Here is a 22502-nt window from a genome sequence, read left to right on the forward strand (position 1 = left end):
TACTTGTGTGGCCATGAGACATCTCCCTTATGGCTGGAAACTCAACTGCGTGGTGCTGCTTTATCCCAGACCCAAGCGGGGTCCCGGCAGTGCTGCAGGGTTTGGAAGCCAAGGGGCAGGAGCAGGGTGGCCAAGCCCAGGGTTGCCCTGGCCCAGGCTGGGTCATGGTCTGGCATGTTCACCCCGTGCTCCCCACCGGGGGCGGCAGGAGCCCCTGCCCGCAGCGGCCCCCCACCTGGCACACGCTTGGGCAGGACTGCGGTGTGTTGACCGACCCCGGCCCATCGCCCTGCCCTCCTGCTGCTCTCTGCTTCCCCATCCCTCCTCCTCCCTCTCCCTTTCTCCCTTTGCCCTCTCTTTGCTTCTCTTTCTCTCTACACCTGCTCCTCTCCTTCCCTCCCCTTTTCTCCTTCCTCCTCCCCTTGCCTCTCTCTCTATCCTCTTATCTCATCCCCCTTGTTTTTCTCCTCTCTGCCTGTCCGGCTGATTTACATGCACACTGCGTTGAAGCAGCTCAGCTGGATCTAATGCCTCCTGCCGCGAGGAGCAGAGCCGTCTCTGGACTCAGTGCAGCTCTTCGCCAGCCAGGGCCAGGGAGGTGCTCTGTGCACCCTACCACTTTGGCCCCTTTCTGCATCGCCTTTCGCTTTTCATCCCCTCTCCTTCCCTTCTACACCTTTTATCTGCCACTGCTGCCTTCTCCATCTCTGCCGGCAGGTCCCCAACCCATGTCCCCGTGCTGCCCAGGTCTCCTCCAGCCTTCCTCTTGGGTGGGTGCAAGAGGATGGGCCAAAATCTTGCAGCCAGCCCAAGAGCTGGGGGCTGGTTTGCTGTAACTGGTGCCATTCCCGTGGCCTTGGCACTAACATTGACCTGAAAACCCCATGCTGAATATTCCCAGGTGGAGCCCGTGGGTCCCCCACGCCTCCGCCTGGATCCCGGGGCCAATGTGGGAGCCCAGGGCATCTCTCCTGTGCCCTCGTGGCCCTCACTGCTCACGGAGCCGGGATCGAAGTGCCTGCGTTATTCCCTGGCTGTAATCACTCCCATTTCCATTCTGCTGATTTGCATTTCCGCGAGAGGAAGATGCCCTGATTAATATCCCCTCAGAAGAGCTTTATTGCGATGGCTCCTGCCTCTCTAATTGGAAAGTGGTCTTAACCTTTCGTGCAAGTGGCTGGGACGTTCCCTGCCTGCCAGAAGCCCCGGGAAGGGTCTCGCTCATCCTCAATGTCAGGGGAGTGGGAGGTTTGGAGACTCCAACTCTGCCTCTGAAGCGGGGCAGGAACCCCTCTGCCCGAAGAGGGCTCTCCTGGGCATCGTACCCCCGATTCCAGGGGCTGGGGCCATCCCCAGTGCAGCAAGTTGTCTGGGCAGAAGGCAAGGGGGGATCGCAGCAGGGGGACATGCTGGGATGGTCCACAACCAGCAAGCACCCAGCCAGCTCCGAGCTTGGTGCTCCCCAGCTCACACCCATGTGCTAATTAAGGACCCATCGAGGAGCACGTTCATGCGGTGTCAACAGAGCTGTTCCCGTTTACCCTCCTGCGGCTGGGAGGCAGGATCTGACCCGGCAGCTGGGATCCTACAGCTCTTGCTCCCCGGGGAGTCCCAGGCCCACCACTAACCCGCACTGGCAGCTTGAAAGCCTGCCTTGCGCTTAGCTGCTTTCTGATCTTCAAAGGCTCTGAATGCCCAAGGAAATCAGACCTTGTGCCTTTTCTTCCCGTGCAGTCCCCAGATCCGGACTCTCATGCAATTTATTATCCCTGACATGTGCCTCTTCCTCCCCGGCCGTGCCGGGGGAGGGATCATTGCTCTACCGCTCTTTTTCGGGTACCGGAGCTGGGCTGCCCCAGCCGTGGTGCGAAGCTGCTGCTCCTCGCATGCTCCCAAGGGCTCCCCAGCCTGTGATGCCGAAGGCAGGGCCAGGGAGACGTGCCAGCTTAGGCACCACCGACTTTGTCCTGCAAAATCTTCCCACTGGCTTCCCAGCGATGCGCCTGCCGGCCGAGGCTGGCAGCTGCCTGCTCCAGGCAGGTCCCTCGGACCCCTGCCAGCAGGTTTTGCTGCTCCATCCCTCCGGCTGGGAATCTCTGTCCCTGTGGCTGCAGAGCCTCTTTTCCCTGTGCCCCTCCTGAGCTGGGGATGTGGCTGCTTTATTAAGACCCCAACTCACCTCCTGGGTGCTTTTACCTCCCCTTCCCCAATCCCTCTCCTTCCGAGGTTACAGAAAAGATTTTTTTTTATTTTTTTTTTTAATTATTTTCAAATTTTGGTATTTAAGCTGGTTTAGCGGCTGCAGCAGTGAGTGTTCCTGATAAACAGCCCGGGAGATCCAGAGAATAATCTCTCTGCTTGGTGACGGCAGAGGCGCCTATCGCAGCTGCTGGCAGCACGCAAAAAAGCCGTCCTCATCCACTGCCTTCTCTATCAGCCCAGGGAGGGGAGAAATTGCCTCCCTCCTTAATCACTGAATTTGAAATCCCAGCTAGTCTGTACCTTTTATTCTTCAGGTTTGTGGGGCTTTGCTGTGTGGGTAGAGGGAGAAATAATCAGCTCTTGGATGGGAGCAGGAGTTGGAGAAGGGACTGGGAAGGGGTGGGTGAGCAGCAGCTCCTCTCCCTTTGCCAGGTATCTCCTGGACTTGCCACCCCACCACACTTTCATGGCACCTCTTTCTTCAGGGAGGTGGGTTAAGGCTGTATTTTTAATATAGAGTCACAAAACACAATGGGCATGAGCTGTTGTGTGCTCCAAAAGTTTGTGTAACACTGTTCTGGTCGGTGAGAGTACGTGTGCCGCAGCCATGCTCGCCGGAGCCCCAGTGCTGGGGCAGCTCCACGAGAGGTGTCAGGGAAATACAGTTAAAAAGAGTGGATGAAAGGACAGAAAAACACAGGGAAGAGCTAGAGATGCTTTGGTTTTGCCTCAAATAAACACCAGTGAGAAAGATGCTCAAACCTGGCCCCATATTATAGACCAGGTGAAGGAAAGGAACTGGGTTTGTGGCATAGGAATGGCCCAGATTTATGTGAATTGTCCAGGGAAGCCGATATGCTGGTGCTGGACTGCAAGATACTGCAGCCAAGCAGGTAGCGTCTGTAATGAACCTCTGTCTCGAGGACATGTGATGCTGAAGCCATAATATCTGTCAGGGGGTAGTTCTGGGGTGCAGGACAGGGCTGGGCACACCCCGATAGCCCCACGGTGACTGCAAAGCAGCGTGAGGATGAAAGGTGCCTCTGCTCCATGCGCAGTGCCGCGAAATGACAACGTGGCACCCGTGCACGTGGGCTGTCACTGCTGACAGCCCGCTCAACCCAACGGCGGAAACACAAACGCCCGCCATGCTAGAGACCGGCATAAGAGTCGCTGGAGATTGCCTTTAATGAGACAGATAAAGCAAAATGAAAAGCAAATTAAGATGCAGGGCTGTGGGAGCTGTCTCGAACGCAGTGCCGTGACTTTCTTGGGGGGAAGCTGAGGTTGTAAGCGATGGCAGAGGCACTGGAGGGGCGATCACAGGAGATGGTCAATGTGCATGGACTCAAACCGGAGAGCAATTGAGTCCTTTCCAGTGCCTTTTGCAGATATCCTGCTCCTCCGCATCCCACTGTGAGATACGAAGCAGATCCCCACATCGCACCTTTGGTCTCGAGGTGCACAAAGAACGGTGTCGGTATCATCCCCTCTCTGCTCCCCTGTCCTCTCCCCCCATCTCCAGGGCCTGGGGTGGGTTTTGAAAGCCCTGCAGTCGCAGGAGGCAACTTTCCAACTGCACCCCAATGATGCTGCTGGAAATTGCTGACTGCCTGAAGCAGGGCTGCTGTGGTCCGGGGCTGCCCAGGATACTGGCAGTCCATCCCAAACTTTCCGTTGAGCTTAGAGCATCTGAGCTATTTCTGTAAAAATCCTGCGCCGGGTCAGGAGGCAGGAAAGGGGCTTTTGCTCCAGCCAGGTCTGTTCTTGAGCAGAGAGTGTTTAACACAAAAAACCCTCCTGTTTCTGAGCAAAAAACGCTCAGGCGTTGACTATCAACGTGAGCAGCATTGCTCAGGCAAATGGTGTTTACACCCTGAAGCCTTCAGACTTTCTAGATTTCACCTGCTTCTCTGCAGAAACCCCTTGAGAAAATGTTACCGAACAAGGCAATACTTGGGTGGACAAATTGCCTGGAACAAACGAGCTGGAATTCGTACAATCCCATTCTTCATGTAAGAAAGATGTCACTCCTTAAGCAGTCCCCTGGGAAAGTGCCCACCCTGGGGAGCATCACCCCGGGCTGCCCGTGCTGGCCGTTCCCTGCTTTGGACCGAGCTGCCTGGGTTTCCACACGCTGCAGTGCTTTTTGCCATCCCTACCCAGGAATCGCAGGGGTGGAATCGCAAACAGCAGCAAAGGAAGTTTTCTCCTTTTTTTTATTTTTTTTATTTTTTCCCAGCCCTGGGCTGGAGGGAAGGGGGTTTTGGGGAGTGCTTTAAGACCAGCTGCTGAATTGGGGTGTCAGGAGGGAGGTTTGGTGCTGTATTTTGCTGGTGCTGCAGAAGCCGATCCCGCTGCCAGAGGCATTTTGGGACGCGTACCCTCCAGTTGTCATTGCTCGTCCCTCTCATGGCATAGCTATTTCTGCCTCAACTTTCCAGCAAGCTGCCTCCAACGCTTCCCAGTCTAAAACCATGCTGGTTTAGAGAGCCAGTTTCATCCCCCCTTCCATGTCTCATTTGCATATATTTGCATAGCACACAGGTTTCTGGGAGGGGAGGAGGCGCTGGAGAGGCACATCCTTTATTCCTTTCTTTTTTTTCTTTTTCCCTTTCAGCAGAATTGTATTTATTTATTTAAACCCAGCGCTGTTGCTCTGAGGGGCTCGTTCCTCGCCAGGTCCCACAGGTGACCCAATGGTGGACAGAGGAGTCGGGCTGGTGCCCCCAGGCCCCATCCTGGTACCTTTGCTCTTTCCAAAAGCCCCCCCTGGTCCCTGCCCACCACAGAGCCACCGTCACACGTCCAAAGGTCCCCAGCCTCCTGCCACGGAGCATGGGTCCCCACCGGTGTGCTGGTCCAGCATCTTTCTGGGTTGGAGACTGGTGTATTTTGGAGGAGGTGATGGGCTGGGGGGAATTGGCTGCTCAGGTCTGTATTTTTCCAGTTTCCCAGCCAAATTGGAAATGCAAACAACCCGCCTTCCCCTCTAAAATCCGGGCAGGTGGAGCTCGTGTTTTTTTGGCAGTGAATCTTCCCTTCCAGGGATGCTCTTGATGTAAAACGCCTCTGGGAACAAATGCAAGCCAGGTGTATACTTACTGGAATTGCCACTCGCTATAGGTGATCGCATGGAGCCCCGCGCTCGCCCGCCTTCCCATGGCATCTCCTCCGGCGGGCTCTGCTGCTGCCTGGTCAGGCGGGGGGGTAAAGGCTTCCTCCCCCCAGCTCCTGCCTTGCAATGGTCTTGCAGAAGGGAAAGAAAGCTCCATTTTCCTCAGGGTTTGCTGGGTTTTTCCTCTCCTTTCTCATCCCTGTCTAGGTTTGATTGCCTCCCTGGCACTCCTGGAGGGTTGGTCCCTTGGGATTTGCCACTTCTCTTGGGGAAACAGCAAACCCTTTCCCTTGGGATGGGTTTCATCAGCCCCAGCAATGGCCCTTCCCATCCTGAGAAGGGAACCTCTCATTTTCCTCCTGCCGTAGCCCCCCTCACCTCGGCGTGCTGGGGAGGTGGGCAGCTGGGGTAGCACGTGTTCAGGGGGACGTGGTGACCCCCAAAGTGCTCCATCCCTGTGGGCAACCACTGGTGTGAACCTCCAGGAACCGGGCAATCGAGCTGATGCAGCTCAGTGTCTTGGTTCTCGTTTGCTGGTGGACCCAGAGAGATTCGAGACTGGGTGTGGGGTTTGCCTTATGGGCCATCATTTCTGATCTTCTTCTGAGTTACGGTAATGTGAACCCCTCTAGGGATATTCCATACACGCCCTGTGCTGGGCGAATTCAAGGTGTAGTTTTAACAGAAATTAAACTGATGCATCCCCCCAACCTTATGTGCTCACTCCTTTCCACGTAAGCCATGTTTCTTCCCGGGTCCTTGTGCTGTGTGGGCTGTGTTGCATGGTGGGAGGGTTACAAGCCGGGTGGGATCCCGGGCTGGCCGGTCGGGAAGATGCACGGTGCCTGCATCCCTGGTGATGCTCAGGGACAGCGCAGCCTCAGGGCTGGGCAGCCTCTTTGCACCGTGGGGTCATCCTGGACTGATCGGTCGCAGTTGTCTGACCATCCCTCGCGGGCAGTAACGCTGCTGGGGTAGGGCTAATAGTGCTTGTCATAAAGAAATTCAAACAAGCGGGTTCAACCAACTCCTCTGCCTGGTTCCCTGTTCTCCTTGGCCTCGGGCACGTCCCTTCATGTCTGTGCTACAATGTCCTTTGCTGTAAGAGGGATGAGATCAAGGTACGTCCTTACTGGCCTACCGAGGTGGAAGGGCAAATCAGCAGGAGGACATCACGTTGGGGTCTTGGTCTGTCACCAATGGGGCTGTGCAGATGCTGGGCTCCCTTCAGCTGGATTTCTTCCTTCCCCAGGGTGAGATGAGGAGGAGAGACCAGCCCGCATGCATGGATGGGGACAGCAGGACAGGGAAGGTGACAGCGGCCATCGGCACGTGGGATGAGGGGAGGTAAGGTGTGCAGTTCCTGGAGCAGCGAGGTGCGGGACATTGGGACACAGGAATGGGAGAGGACCAGCCCCAGGCACGTGGAGCCGCCTGGAACATCTTGCACCTGGCTGGGGTTTAATTTTTTATGCGAACTCCTGTTTGCAGTGAGCACGGCGTTGCGGTTCCTGGTATTGCAGAGTGTGGAGGCAAGCTGCTGAGCCGCTGCCTGTGCTGAAAGCCAGCTCTAACCGAGCAAGGGGGAGAGCTGGCTGGTTGCGGCCGGCACAGCATGGCTCTGCTGCCGAGGGCTCCGCTGTCCCTGTGCGTCGCAGAGGCCCCCGGGCAGGGCAGCGTGGCAGGCGGGCACTCGGCCGTGTGCGGCCACAGCCTGGGTATGTGGGATCTGGGCTGGCAACGCAGCAAGGCTTCGCAGATCTCCATGCTGGAGACCATCTCCTTTGAGACCTGGACTCAGGTTATCAAAACCCAGAGCATCCTCTGGGGCTGGGGCTACAGAGCCCCCAGCCTGGGTGGGGATGGGGAGGGGGCTCCGGTGCAGGACACAGCCTGCTCTTTGCTCCCGTGCCCTCTTGCTCATGAAGCCTTCCAAGCCGCCCAGCTCAGAGGCTGTTTGTCTTCAGCTTGACCGTTCCTCCGCCTCCCCCGCCTGTCTCCTCCGCTTCCTCATTCTCGGTGTCGGGTTGAGCAAGAGCAGAGCGGAGCCTCCTCGGGATCAGGGTGAGGCCGGGGCGGGGGGGCCTCCAGTTCCAAGTTCCTTTTTTTTTTTTCTCCCCCACCCCCTTTTTTTTTTTTCCCCTCCTTAGCTCTGCACACAAAGCCGGGCTATGATGAAACTCTAGCTCCGTCTTGCTCGCAGCATTCATGCACGGCACATGCTGGAAATAATTGTCCTTGGTGGAGCTCTGCAAGCTGCAGAGTGATTTAACCGAAAAGAGGTGGAAAGGAGTTTTATTTCTACATGCTGTGTTTCAGACTCACTGCAGCCCTGGGTTCATCTACAAGGTGGATCGGAGGCAGGCGTGAGCTCGGGCTGGATCTGCAAGCCCTGTGAGCGTGGCCACGTAGCACCAAGCCTGAGTTAACGTGTCTTGCCGTTCAGCAGCACTTATTACATTGGGCTTGACATGGCTTTGATCTGCTCAAGCTCAAGCAGAGCAAGCTGTGGCTGCCTGCGGTGCCCCGCGTCGCGTAGGCACCGGTACGGGCTCGATGCGAATCCTCCTGTTGGTTTCTCCAAGTTCGGGATCAGATGCTGCAGTGGAAATTTCTGTACGTGCAAAGTCGTGCTGATAAGGGAGATATGTTGGGTGCACGCTGCACGCAGAGTATTCCTCGCAACCTGGCCTCTCCTTTATGTGCCTTAAATAAATCGCAGATGATTTAGCGAGTCTTGCTTTACATTTTCTAGCTGTATAAACTAGGTGGGGAATGCCTGCTAGGAGTGTCCTGTCCTTTGTGTTATTTTGATGGGCAGAGGGAAGCATGGTAAGCTGGCAGAGGAGGGTTGGCTCCAGGACCTTTTGGAGGTGTTTGGAGCAAGGACTTTGTCTGAGGTGCCTTAAGGAAAGGGCCCGTCTTTGGTGCAGAAAGAGGGCAAGGACGGAGCAGCCAAGGCCACCATAGCATCTCTTTGAATGAGATTTTGTCCTACCCAACGAGATCTCCCTGTCCTGAGCTCCAGCATGTGCTGGCAGGAGTTGCAAGTGGGGACTGTGCGCTCAGCACCATGCAGGATATAGCTTGTTCTCTCCTGGTTTGCTTGTTAGTCGTAGCAAGTCCTTCTCCTTCTCCTCCAATTCACACAGCAGTACTGCAGTTTGTCAGGCTCTGTTGTGGAATATCTGTCCACAAAAACATTTTGTTTTCGTCAAACTTCCTTTTCTTTCCAAATGGCCAACCCATTCTTCTGTGAATCCCCATAGATTTCTGCTCTTGGTCACCAGGGATCTCTGTTATTGTCCATCTCCGCTGGCTGAGTGCTTTGTGGTTGGTCAAGGTCAGATGTCACTGTTTTCTGATCCAACTGGAGAAAAGCCCAAATCCTTTTGCCATGAAAACTCGGGACTGGCAGCACAACCATCTACCCCTTGGTGAGGAGGACCTGCTTGCCACTGCTTTTTTGGTTTCACCAGCTTCTAAGTGCCAACTGGCGTGAGGAGCAATGTGCAACCTCTAAGCTGTTTTCTCCTACCTAGTCAGTAAGATGCAGTCTCACGTGTGCTCCTCAGAGCTCGGCAGAAAGAGGCTTTTGCATTATTTACTCTGTTTTGGAGCTGGAGCCAGACCTGACCCTGGAGCTGAAGGCAGCAGAGGTGGGAGCAAAGCCCTCCCAGTAACACCATCAGAGCCACTGGAGCTGGGCTCAGGTTTCTTGCTGGGCTGGTTCTCGTGGCTCAGCAGAGTCCAGCCGTGCTCCCCCTTGGTGTAACACTGACATGGGATTTTTTAGCTTAGCTCAGCTCAGCCGTGGGGTAGCTTCCCCAAACACCACCCACCGGTGAGGTTTCGTGCTTGGGGTGCTCGAGCCAGGCTAACCCGCGGCTGGCCAGCCCTTTGCAGGCGCTCGGCGTAGAGACAGAGCCAAATTCTTGACTTCTTGCCCTTCGGCAGCGGCCAGGGTCCGTGTAGGGTGGGAAGGAGGAGGAGGAGGGCTGCGGTTTCAGCCCCGTTCGGAGTCCCCCCCACCCCCTCGCCCATGGAAACGGTCCCAGCAATGCGCTTTGCCCTGGCAGCCGGCTTTGCCCCCATCCATCCTTCTTCAAGCACAGAGCCAGGAGGGGGGGGACCCATTCAACACCCGCTTTCCTCTCCCCCTCCCACCACCCGCATCCCCCTCATTCCCCCCTAAAAAAATCTTGCGTCGCCTAAAAAACCCACATTCTCCCTGGCTGCTTTTTCTTGCTAACCTCCGCTTGCTTTGCCTCTCCTCCCCTCCTTCCCTCCCTCCTCTCCATCTCCCTCCCTCCCTCTCTCTGGGGGGAAAAAAGGTCATTGCGCAAATGATTAGTCAGAGCTCAGTTGCTGTAGCAACCGGCTGCTGGAACTGGGACAGGCGTGCAGCGAGGACAACGGAGAGGTCGAGCATCAGCCAGGGCTGGGGGAGCCCAGCCTTTGTATTTGCTTTCAAGAGCAGGGGAACCAGGCGGTACGAAGCCCCCAGGTCCATGCCATGCACGGGGCCGTTTCACCAGCAGCCCCCAACCGCTCGGCTGCAGGTTATTAAATTGCCGGCATCTCGATGCCACCCCGGAGTCGGTTACGGCTTCGGCCTTTCTCCGGCATCTCTTGGCGTGGTGGCACCGTCCTTCGCCGGCAGTGCCCTCTGCGCCGGGAAGGAGGCTCCTGCCCTCGGTGGAGCGGCCGTGGAGCCAGGGCACGTCGTGGTTTCCTCCCCGCGGCCGTGACCAAGCCGGTGGGAACGCATGCCGCTGGGGTTCAGAGCTCCTTGTCCTCTTGCAACATCCCACACGTGAAATATGAAGCCAAGTTCCTCCTGATCTTGCACGAGGAACCAGGCGTTAACTGTGTCCTGCCCATTTCCAGTTCCAGAGCGCTGCAGTCCCTCTGCCTTCATCCCCCGAGCAGTCTCAAACAGAAACATTTCCAAATCCTTCTTCTTTCCTCCCTGCCCTAAACTCAAGGACAGCAGCTCAGCATGCAATGTCCATGGGCTGCTTGGCCTTGGAGTACGGGGCAAGGGCTCTTCTGGGGATGGTCAGGCCACATGCAGGGTGGTTTTCACCACCATGGTCATGGTCTTCAAGTGGTTTTATTGCCGAGGCTGCTGGATGCGGGCTGGGGACTGCATAGTGAAGGCTCAGCCTGTCCCAGCCAAGTCCCAGCCTGGACGACGTGGCGGAGGAGGGCTGGCAGCAGAGCCAGCAGTGGTGCAGGCAGGGACCCCTCCAGCTGTCTGTTGGCTGGTGGGACCCTGTGCTGGGCTGCAGAACTGGGGAGGGTAGAGGGGGGACCCCGCCTCAGTCCTTGCTGTGGGCAGTGCTGGTTCTGTAGCACTGCAGCTCTCCCCTGCAGCTCCCAAAGCGCTGCTGCATGGGCCCTTCAGGGGACCTCCACGTCCTTCTGGTGTGAACAGGGACCTGTTCCCATCACCAGCTCCCTGCTCTGGAGCAGATATCGGTCCTACGTTGGTGTGGGGTGGGCGAGCCCTGCCGCTTGACTGTCTCCATCTCTGCTTGCACATCTCCACCTCCCATGCACACCAGTCCTTCAGGAACTGAAGACTGGTTTATCTGCCAGCATGCGCTGCCTGGGTCTTTGAGCAAGCTGCTCCTTGCTCTTTGTGTGTTGAGCAGTGATTTGGGGTCATGCTTCCTTCTAGGGTGCGTGTGGAGAGCGAATGGGCCTGAGGTTGCGAAGGGCTTTGAGATGCCTAAAGGAAAGCACTGGGGAGGAGTAACGCGTCGAAGCGGTTGAAAGTTGGTACAAGCACTGCTGGGGAGAGCTGGGCAGGATTTTGGGGATGTCTTTGGTCTCTTGCTCAAGGTTGAGCTCTGTGCATCCATGTAGGAAACTGTGGGTTGGCATCCTCAAGCCTAGGAAATTATTTTAGTCTGAGTTTGTGAGAAACAGCAGGAACGGGCTATTTATGCAAAAATGGCTTCCAATAAACACGCTTCCTTTGGGAGCAGAGAGAAATCGCTGAGATGTGCTGGAAGTCTTTTCACTTTCCTGGGACCGTCCTTGATTGCCAAGAGTGAGCCAGCCACGTGCCGTGGCCACACCGGCACTTGGTGATGTTCGCAGCCCTGCTCCAAACACCCATGTCCCCAGCTCTCCATCGCCACACGGGCAGAGAGGGGCTTTCGAGGGCGCCGCTTGCTCTCCGTTGCCCACTGTTGCTCCTCTCGGTCCTATGAGAAGTCCTTCAAACCTCTTGAGATTTCCCTCAGCTCCCAGCATTTCCTTCTTTCCTTTTTTTTTGAAGCTGTGTGATTGCAGAGCCCTGGCAGGGAGTTTTGCTGGTTTAAGGGTTTCTTACCTCATGGTTGCAGAGACAAGCTTAGCAGCATGACGTCAGAGTGGCCTAAAGGCTCAAAAACCAATAGGGAAATAAAAGGAAGCCAACTGGTCTCCTTTCGTTATTTTCTTTCTCTCTTGCAAATCTCATTATTTTGAAGGCTGTTCCGTGATTTTTCCAGGATCTGGAAATCTTTAGGAGCTCTGGATGCTCAGGGTTGGCCACGCTGTTTCAGTGTATTTTTTAGTCGTATTTTCCTTTGGAGGTGGTGAGTAAAACCTGCAGATTCAGTCCAGCTGACTAATATTTCAGGTTATCGAAAATGACAAAAGAAAGGAAGAATGAATGAATGTAAGGCCTCCAGGAGAGGGACAAAAATCCCTGTGACTCACTCGAACACTCTGTTTTTGAGCCTGAAAACACAAAATTATGCCGGTTCCTTGCTGCCCCTTGCAATGGGCTAGAGACCATCACCATCCAGAGTTGGGCTTGGGTTGCCAAGTCCACAAGCCATTGTGGACTCCCATTGTGGACTATTTTCCTCTACATCTCTCATCTCTCAGCCCCCTTCTTGCTCCTGAAGGATCCCCAAGGTCCAGGCTGAGAGATGGTTGTGCCGGTGTTTGAAGGCATCAACCCTGTTCTGAGCATCCATGAGCTAAAAGAAGGGCGGAGAGGGCATTGAGGGTTTTTTCCCCTACAGATGATATCCAATAGAGACTTCAAGCGATGAGCGCTATGATGGTTTGGGAGCACATCCATGACCGTGTGAGAGCTTACTGCTTGGAAAGGATGTAGGAGGGGAGAGCTTGGGGACATCCTAGTCCCTCCCCAGGCAGTGGCCAAGGTGCTGCAGTCCAAGGGGATGGGGAAGCTTTAAAGCCATTTGGCAAAGCGAGCGCTCGAGGTCTCACCCATACCCCTGTGGCACTGCTCTTTGTTGGGAACCACCTGCAGAGCAGGATCGGACCGTTTGTGATCCCTGCCTGCAGAGCACCACCGCAGCGGGGTGGGATGTGACCTGGGCTGGCCGAGCCTCTGCTGAAAGGAACAGCGAGGCAGGGGAGCGCAGGGGAGAGGGCGTGCAGCCCTTCCCTCAGCTCTCTCGTCTCAATAAGCTTGTGCTCCTCCAAAGAAATGTACTCATGGGCATTTGTCAGCGATTGCCATCGAAACAGGCAAAAATCTATAACCTGGGGTCAGACCCCTCTTCTAGTCTCTCATGTCATGAGATTCCCCCCACCTCCTCCCTAAAACCGCAGGGAGCAGCCTCTGAGCGCGGCGTCTCATCTCGCTGACACGGCTCGGCTGTAGCCTGTGTCCGGGAGGTCACCGGCAGACGTCGGCTGTCGGTGGTGAAGAGGTGGAGCAGTGTCCTGGGGACATGATGGGTCCGGGCAGCTCGAAGCATCACCACGGCTGCCCTGATGGGTGAGTGCCACGGGCTGCCGGTGCTGCCGGCCTGGGCTCTGCCGTGGCGGGGTGAACGATGCTCCTCGCTGGGGTCCGTTGAGGGAAATCCACCACGGAGTTAATGTGTGCTCTTGTTTCAGTTGTCTTTGTTAACGGGTTTGGCCCGGTGCCACACGGGGAGTGCGGGCAGGCAGTGCTGGAGGCCGGCGGAGATGGTTTTTTGTTCAACATTGTGGCTCCTCGGTGGAAAGGACGGTTGGCCAAAACGGGGCGCGTACGAGCACGGCGGTCACTCTGCCTGGGGAGGAGCCCAGCTGCTCTCTTCGGCATTGAACTCCCTGGGGCTTTGTGGGAGCACGAAGAAGCTGCTCGCTCCCAAACCCCACTGGGGATTTTGCTTGTGCTGCGGCAGAGCGCTGCTCCCCACGTCAGCTGAGTGGGTGCTTAGGTGTCCCATCTGTAGCGCCCAGGAGAGACCTGTCCCCACGCGAGATGGGGTTTCCCTTGATTCAGCAGCATTGGGGCAGCGGATGGCCAACACGAGATGGCTCCTTTGCCCGACCCAGGCCAGGTCCAGGTCCTGCTCAGCTTTGGTTAAGCCCAGCACTGTGAGCAGACCGCTGGATTTGGCCATCTCTGTCTGCTGGAAATGCTCCCTGTTTCGCTCAGCCTTTGTTTCCTCCCAGCTCCTCGTTATTGTTCACGGCGTTTCCCCCTCTCAGTCTTGTGCTGCTCGAGGCTGCTGGTGCAAGCTCAGCTTTTGGGCTCGTCCTTGTTCAGCTGAACGCTTATCTGTGTGAGCCGGGTTATTTCATGTGCTCCCTGGCACAAGCGGTCCCTGATGGCGAGGCTCAGCCCCGGCTCAGCTCTTTAACAACAGCGGGGAACAGCACGTCCACCTGAACCCAGGCCCCAAAACAGCCCACGGGAAATGACGCAGCAAAGGTGAAATATCAAAGGGAGACGGGAAGTGCATGGCAGGAGCAGGGGAAACGGAGGAGAGAATAGCCGGAGCTGACCTCAGCGGGGCGGGGAGCCCGGCTGCACGCATGGAAGGGAAATGGGAAAAGGATACAGCTGGGACCAGCCACGGCACCCGCGTGCTCTGCCCCAACAGTGTTGCTGCTTCCCATTTTTCCCCTGGAATGGGCCAGGTCAGAGCTAGCCCCCAGCAGACCGGGGCTCCCAGAGATGCCCATTGGGGACTGCAGCAAATGCACCCAGCGGGGCAGCTCTGGAGCTCAGCCAGGAGCCACCAAGCAGCCACGTGCAACCAGGGATGCTCTTGGGCATCCTTGTGCCAGGAGCTGGCTACAAGGAAGCAGCCCCGATCTGGTGATCGTCAGCTCCTGCTCGCTGCAGATCTGCCACCGGTGCACTGCCAACACGGCTGCCCGGCTTTGTTTAAAGGCACCATGGGGCAGATAGCGTCCTTCCAACCTTCCCTGGCACGTAGCGAGAGCTGGTTGTGTCACCACGATCAGGGCCGCCTGTCGAGAAGCGGCACAAGCCGTCCCAGGGTAGCTGCTGTCCCTTCAAGCACTCTCGGCTGTGTCCAGGGACAGCTGACTTTTTTTTTTTTTTTTTGCACGTGGAGTTTTATTTTTAGCTGGAAAAAAAATCAGCCTTTAAAAACAAACGCACACAAAGTTTTCGTGAAAAATTCTCAACACAATGGGATTTTTCTCTTCTTCAAAAAACTGCCTGTGACATTTCTAAATGAAGGGTTCCTCCTGTCCTTCTGCTTTCCCCCTTCAATCTTCAGTGAAATTTCTTCCTTCCCTAAGCTGCCCTGTTTTCCTCCACAAGATACGCTCTTTCAGGAGGAGGAACAGCAAATATAAGGACTGTTTTTTCTGGAATGTTGTTTTTTAAAACAAAATAAAAAGGAAAATGTAGTAGAAAATTTACAAAACGTCCCTTTCAAACCCATTGAAATGGAATGGGATTAATAATTTTGGTTGTTTCCCCCTTCTTCCAGCTACTTCTCATCTGTCCTTAGCCTTTGGTGTGGGAGCACTGGGACAGTAAATGGCAGAGAGCAGCTCCTACTCTTTCTTTACTCAAGGGAAAGATTTTTCCATCCCAGTTGAGGTCTTTCTTTGGGCCTGGAGAGGAGCTGGTGAAGCTGTTGGCACCCAAAAGCCAACATTTGGAGGGCTTCATGCTCCCAACCTTCTCTCCCCGGTGGAGGGACGTTCAGAAGTCGTCGGGGCTCTGTGGGGTCCGTGGGGCTGGGGGAGGGCTGGGGTTGACCCAGGGGTAGGTCAGGATGGATGGGAGGACTTGGGAGCGGCACAGCAGAAACCTCGGGTCCTGGGATCTGTTCCTGGCTCTCCAGCAACACGTCCCAGGTGACCTCGAGGAAGTCACTTTGTTCTTCTTCATCTTGGTTTCCCGAGCTGGGAAAAAGGGCTCGCTCTTTCCACCTTAGGCTTACGTAGGTAGTTAGTACCTTTTAAACGCTCTGAGTTGCCGCAGGGATTTGATCAGCCACGATGCAGAGGACAGTAGTTTTCCTTCCAGGTTAGAAATACTTCAGTTGCTTTTCAAGAGCAGCTACTGATTTCTTGGAGTTGAAGGCACCAGAGGTGGGGGGACACTTCTGTCCTTAGACAACACAGCTCTCTGCGCCCTCTTGGTGCCCAGAAACAGCATCCAAACCAGCAGCGGCATTGCAGAAATTTATCCTTTGTGGTGCACCTGAGGGTCTCACCTGAGCTGGCCCAGCAGCCTTCGTGCTGCTTGGCTGGGGACGTGGCACCACGGGGCAGAGCTCTTGGCCCTTAGAAGATACTTGAGGCCATGGCAGGCTGAGGTTGCACCTTCCGCTGTGGAAGTCTGAGCATGGCGGGCCTAATTTGGCCACCCAAATTAAAGTCGTTTCCCAGAGATCCCATCAGAGCAGAGGATGCTGCTCTGCCTCAGGTACCCGACCCATCAGCTGGGAAGGGGACCTGCTGGGGGAGGTCTCAGGAAGGGGCTAGTGCTCGTGCATGCGTCTCGTGGGAGCCGCTGCCCATCTCTCTTCCCAAACCACGGGGGAAATATCGGGGCTCCTACGCAGAGGCTGCCTGCAGCCCACGTGGGAGCCTCGCAGCCCCCGGCCATGCGAAGCTGGAGCAAGGAAGGGGAGCAAAGCAAACATGCTTTGTCCAGGCTATTTATTTTGTGCTGGGGTAAGGGATTTTTTTTGTTTCAGACATGCAATGAGTGTGTTACTCAGCCATGACTCGAGAACTTGTGAGCAATAAAGTCATCCCGAAGTCTGCCAAAAAAAATCTTCTTAGCACACCCACCTCATCACACTTTCCCACTGTAGCTACTTTAGTGCGATCTGCCACTGAAAGGCGGCTACCTTGCAGGGAGGCTGCGGTAGCCATCTGCGAGCTTGCGGCAATGGCCCATGGACAAAACCGTGCCTATCGGTGTCACCTGCCTGGTGACTGGGACCCTTTGCCAGCGGCATCACAAAGATAGCGGGATGGGGTTTTCTCCAAAATCCAAGAGAAAACAGAGCTGGAAGGGGCTGTGTAGTCTGGTGTAGTCTTCGTCCTGCAGCCTGGACTGGGTCTTGGGTTTGGGATGTTGGTTTTGACCTTTTGGGATCAAGACCTGACATGAAACCCCCGTGAGGTGGACAGCCACAGACACCTTCCTCCTCCTGCCCTGCACTGACACAGGTCCATCAGAGCTGGCTGGATGTGGGGTGACTTGGAGCTCCAGAGCCCTGCGCCGGCCACCGCTGCGGTTTGGGGTGGTGATGAGCAGTGGGGTGCATCCTCCGGGCTGTGGGGAGAAGTGGGATGGAGGCACGTACCACTGAGCAGGGAGAGCGCTGGTGGAAGTGCCTGAGAAAGTGCAGATTGATGCCAAAATTCACATTATTGCAGGCTGACCAGTCCCTGGGCAAGGAAGCAGGGTGCTGGGTCTCCCCGTATGCCCTGGGGTGGCCGCCCTGCATGTGGGGTGGTGCAGCCCTCGCTCAGGCACCGGGTGCGATGCCTCCAGGACTGGGATGCTTCTGGAGCTGGATATCGGGGCTCGCTGCGGGGAGAAGCCCTGCTCTGTTGAAGGCAGGAAGGGTCAGAGTAAGAAACAACCCCATATCGGTGGGGTGGGATGCAAGAGACGGTGTTGGAGACACCCCATCACCTCCCTGCTGGCGGGCAGGAGCTGGGGGCAGCAGAAGCCCCTCGCCTGAATTGCCGGGGTAAAAGCCGCCTCCTCCACGGCCTCCTCTCCCCACCCCTTCCCCGCGCCAGGGCTCTAAATAATTGATACGCTGATAAATAATAGATCTTGTATTTGCTCCTTCGCTTTTCTCTGCCGGGGCGTGTGCGCTTGCAGCCTGGCAGTGCTGCATTAGGGTTACGGGGATGGGGAGCACGCGTGTGTCGGGCCGGGGTAGGGAGCTCTGCAGCGGGGAGAGCATTCCGGGGAGATAAAGGGCTGGTTTGATGTGTGTTCATGTGGCGGGGCTGTTTTGCCTTGCATGCCTTTCTCTTTTGCTTTATTTTTTTCCTGGAGTGAAGCCTGGCGCCAGCAGTCTGGAACCAGCCTGACAAGCTTTTGAGTTATGGAAAGGGGGAGGAAGGGGGGAGGAGAGAGAAAGAGGGAGCGAGAGAGGCAGGGAGGAGGAGGGCGAAGGCAGAGGGAGGCAGCTGGGATGTGGATTATTAGGGGAGAACAAGAATACACACAAGAGGCTGGTGGGGTGAGGGCTGGGGGCTACTGGGGCTGGTGGGGAGGGGATGGAGCTGGCTTCTAGCAAACCTTTCAAAGGAGAATTTTTTTTTTTTTTTTTTTTTTTTTTATGGAGGGGGAGAGGGGGAGTTGAGTCATTTTGGGCATGAAACGCAAACTTCGCCGCGTCAAGGAACAAGGAAGTTTTTTAAAGCACCAATTAAAGGGCTTGGAGAGGTCCGAGGCTTTTAAACAGCCTTGGGAAGGGGGGGTCCTGGCCGGCGTTCAGGCTGCCGTCCCATCAGGACATTCCTTTCTGCTGAACGCTGCTGCTCCCGGCCCTCTCCTCCTCCTTTTCCAAGCTGCCGTCGAATCCTTTCCAACTCCCGCGTCCGAACCCAGAGAACTTTGCTCCGTTTCATCTCACGCCGCCTGCCTCCCCCCGGCCCCGGGCTGCACTCGGTGCTTTGATCATGAGCTGCCTGCACAGAGAGCCCCCGGACCCCCGCGCTTCGCACGCCCGGGATGCGGGAGCCAGCAACCCCTCCAGGGGCTGGTATTGCCAAAAATTCCCCCCTTGGTTGATGGAGACCCCTGTCTGCCATCACCTCCCTGCTCGGGGAAGGCAGCTGCTTCAGCAAATTGATAGCTGTGATGCCAGGGGGAGGAGGGCTCAGTGCCCGGTGATGGGGAGCTGCCCCCCAAAATGGGCGAGGATCAACGGGCAAGGAGGCGGGTCAGGCAGCATGTTTGGAAAGGTCCCATCAGGGTCCCCATGCCTGGGAAAGCCACGTGGCGCCCACGAGGGCTGCTCCTGCACTGCTCCGGGGGGGTTCGTGGCACTGGCAGCAGCATGGCTGGAGTCCCGAGCAAGGGGTATTGCAGACAGAGGCTGGAGCAGCTCCGTGGCACATTTCCCTCCCCAGACACCCCCTCATCGCCTCCCACGGATGCCCAGCAGAAAGAAGCATAGGAGTGAACGCAACCTCGCTGCTTCAGCCCGTTGTGCCCACCTTTAGGAGTGGGGAGCGAGCCATAGCGCACCAGGGAGTGCCGTGCCCAGGCTTGGGGGGGAAATCCAGAGCGCTGGCGAGGGGACAGGGATTTGGAGCCGCTTTGCAGGGCCTTTGTTTGGTTTGGTTTCAGTGCAGCCTATTTAACTCCAACGACTGGTGAAGGTTAGGGAGAAAGGAGCTCTTTGTTAAAGGCTGAACAGCCCCAGGTCTTTAAGTCAGCCTGTGCGAAGAGCTCTGAGAAGTTGAGATAGCCCAGGGACGGGCGGATTTTGGGATGGGCAGATTTCACGTCAGTCGTACCTCTAAAGAGAAGCATGAGAGTGAGGGTTCGTGCACCCAGCTCCCAAAGAAAAGCCTAGCAGAAGCCCTGTGAAGCACCACCACCATCTGCCAGGTCTTTGTCTTCGCAGAGGAGGTGGAAGGGGGAACACCCAGTTTTCTGAAATCTCCATTACAGGTTGCCTATGAGCTGCAGCTCTTCAGTAAAAATACTTCTTTCTCTGGGTTTCCAGGAAGCAAAATGTTGCCCTCCGCTGTTTGCAGCGTAGCTGGAACAGAGAGCTCGCTGCGTCCAAGCCCGGCCGGCGCTTTGCACCAGTGTCGCATCCCTGGCAGTGGCCAGGGCCGGGGGGTTTGGAGAGGGTCAACTCCTACCCAGCCCATAGATGCTGCAAAGACTGGTGAGAGGTCCAGTCATTCTCCGTTAGCCACCGCGAACGAACGCCTCCCACTCTTGGGGCGACCTGCTCCCGCTCTGGCACCTCGGTGCAGGGCTGAGACGTGGTGGTTGGTGATGGGTTCGGTTGGGTTGGGTTCGGTCTGAGGTGGGTCCAATGAAGACCAGTCTCCTCACACCTGGTGTTTCACAAAATAACAACACCAAGCAGCTCAGTTGTACATCCTTGGTCCAAATTCCTCATTTTCTTCCTTTTATTCTCTTTCTCCTTGGCGGCTCTTTCTGGTAACTATAGAGCTACGCTGGCAAACTTGTCCTCCAGCTCCTCCTTGCTGGAGATGCAACACAGATGGATCCATAATGCCGGTTGTCTTTTACAGACCTCCAACATCTAAGTGTTGGGGATCTTAAACTAGTAAATGGAGGGAGTGACTACTGTTTTCTGTAGATGTGGAAACTGAGGCACTGGCTACTTATCCAGGTAAAAAGAAGTCAGATTTTAGGGCCAGGTGACATGGTTTCACTTGGACACCTTTGCTGCATCGGCTTCCTTGGCATCTCTTGAGATGCTGCCAAGAGGGAGGGGACCCTTTTCCCCTTCTTCTTGCCCAGAAGGGAGCAGGAGCCAGGGACAGAGCCAGGGACACAGCCCCGTGGCCCGTGCCCAACCCATCACCTTCCCGCTCGCACAAGAGGCAGCAGGCAAAAATAAAACACAATTTGGGGCTGGCAGAGCCAGGGAAGAGCGAGATGAGTCTTGGTGGGGAGACCAGCCTCACCTTTCATATTCTAATGCCTTGCCTTTGCCTGATTTGTGAGCTCTCGGGAGTCCTGCTGGGAATTCGCTCGAACGGAGGCACACGCCGCCGTCCCTCGGTAAATTACACAGAGATATAATGAAGGAGGAGAAATCAGTTACTCTGTGACTGAGGCTCCCCAGGGGACCTTAATTCAAATATTTGTGGAGCTGAGCAAGTGGGGCGTTGGGGAGCCGCCGAGTTGGAGTGTCTCTCGACAGGTTGCTCGCAGGTGGTCGGCGATGGGGAGGCAGCGCTCTGGGCTGCAGGATCCATCCCCAAAGGGGCTTCGGGCTCTTGACGGTGCTTTGGGTGTCACTAGCCAAGAGGGAGATGCTGGGGGAAGGTGGGACTGTGGTCTGGCTGCGGCTGTCTGGAAAATGGAGGTGGGCTCCAGCCTGCAACTGGTGGCTGTTGGGATGGGGCACCTGCCCACCACCTGCGGCCGGGCTCTGCATCGCCCCAGCACCATCCCTTGGGGAAGGATGGGGACAGGGACCTGGGAGGGGACAGCCTGACCCTCCTGTGGTTTTGTCCAGTAAGGGAGGAGAAGAGTTTGCAAAGCCAGGGAGCTCTCTGCTGCCAACGTGGCCGCTGTTTTCAGCAATGAATATAGAAAGGGTTAAACGCTGCATGGCAGCAAGGAGAGAGGAGCGGGCAAACCCCACATTGCTCAACTTAGGAATGAAAAAATCGATTTACCTCCAGCTCCATCGGCAGCCCATTCCCTCTGTGTGCCCTCAAACCAGGCTTTCTGCCCTCTCTCCTCCCAGGGCATGTCAGCGCTGTGGACCTGAGAAAACAAATGGGATCCAGTTTGCCCAGCCAGCAAGCTGCACCAGCAGCCGGGGCACAGCCGGGGGTTCACCCCCTTGATGGGTGCGTGCAAGACCCGTTAGGTCCCACTTCACCCTGATGGCTAAGCCTGTGGCTCCACCAAGGACATGGTGGCCCCTTGGCCATGCCATGGTTCTCTTGTTCTTCAGCAGCGGCTGCTTTTGCCCAAGCATGGAGAGCTGGGGTGCAGGGTGAACTGGGGTGCAGGGTGCTCAGTCCCCAAGGAGAGGTGGTGGGGTGGGGGCTGAGGGCAGCTGCGTTCACCCAGTGCCATTCTGCACAGCCACACTCTTCTCGTGCAGGTCCTACGCCGTCACCCCAGCACTCAGAAGTGATGCTGTTCCCAGGAGTTATGCACGTGAGCGTGAACACACGCAGACGTGCCCCCCACCCTGCACCCCCTCCTTGTACGCCCGCTCGCATGTGCGCCAGCTCTCCCGCTCCCCAACGGGCCGCTCTGCTCATGTGCCGGCATCACGCCCCGAGTGCGTGGCAGCCACATATGTGTGCACACATGCTCGCTCCAAGCCGGAGCTCCGCTCGGCATCCCTAAGTTTCGTCTCTGGATGCCGGGGCTGCCACATGCGGCAGGGGCAATCCCGCACCCACCGACCCACCCGCACCCCGAGTCGTGCCACCCACCACCGGCAAGCACAGGTGCCCTCCCCGCGCCGCAGCCCCTTGCAGGCTCGGCGCCTTCGGGGCTGCATGCACATGCGGCCGCGTACAGATCTGCAGCACACCAACTGTTGGGAAGGAGAAGGGAAAAAAAAACCCCACAGATTCAGCCGAGAGAGGTGGGGGGGGGGAGAGAGAGAAAGAGAGAGAGAATGACAGACTGCAATCCCCCTTGAGTGCCTAGCCTCATGAATATTAATAAGGTGGTAATTAAAATGCAGGGACACAGCAGGACGGATGCAGGCACTGCCTTCGGAGCGCTGGGAACGGGGGGAGCGCGTCTTTCCAGGCAGGTTTTGATTCCGTTCTCTGATGAAAAGAAGAAAACGGAGCCTTCAACTTTAATCAGTTTAGAGTTTTTTTGACACGACATATCTTTAATTGCTGATATTTCTGCTCTTCTCAAACCTGGCTCCACCGACTCCAGTCTAAGCAGAGATAACGAACCACGCTGAAGTGCCGTGGATTCGTGCTGTATTTACGCCTTGACTCGTTTGCTACTTTCCTGGGCTTTCACCTCTTTGCCTGGGGTCGGAGGGCACGGCCCTGCTGCCGATTGCCTCTGCGATTGCCTCTGCGGCGAGGCGTGGGGGCTGGAAAGGCAGCCCGGCATCTCTTTGTCTAACCCCCCTCCCCACCCAACCTCCCCTGCGGCAGTCTTAGGGAAACCTGCCTTTTTTGGGTGCTAAATCTCTCTTCTTGGCCATGGCTGTATGGTGAGCTTGGACTTGGACGTGATACCACCTGGCCTGGG

The 22502-nt window shown here is 56.4% G+C and overlaps 1 long non-coding RNA gene across 9 annotated transcripts in view; it reads left to right on the plus strand.

The window, feature by feature from the left end:
- Window positions 1–22502, plus strand: part of LOC148056234 (uncharacterized) — a 111994-nt gene that overhangs the window by 82486 nt on the left and 7006 nt on the right. For 7 of the 9 annotated variants that reach the window (XR_015703729.1, XR_015703725.1, XR_015703728.1 and 4 more), the window contains one exon: window positions 6573–6667. The exons of the other annotated variants lie outside the window; for them this stretch is intronic. This is a non-coding gene — a long non-coding RNA (uncharacterized LOC148056234). The remainder of the gene's footprint in view (window positions 1–6572; window positions 6668–22502) is intronic. 9 annotated transcript variants of the gene reach the window in all.

Source organism: Nipponia nippon, unplaced genomic scaffold, assembly GCF_047370975.1.
Source record: "Nipponia nippon isolate SJK-2023a ecotype South Korea unplaced genomic scaffold, ASM4737097v1 scaffold_16, whole genome shotgun sequence".
NCBI lineage: Eukaryota > Metazoa > Chordata > Aves > Pelecaniformes > Threskiornithidae > Nipponia > Nipponia nippon.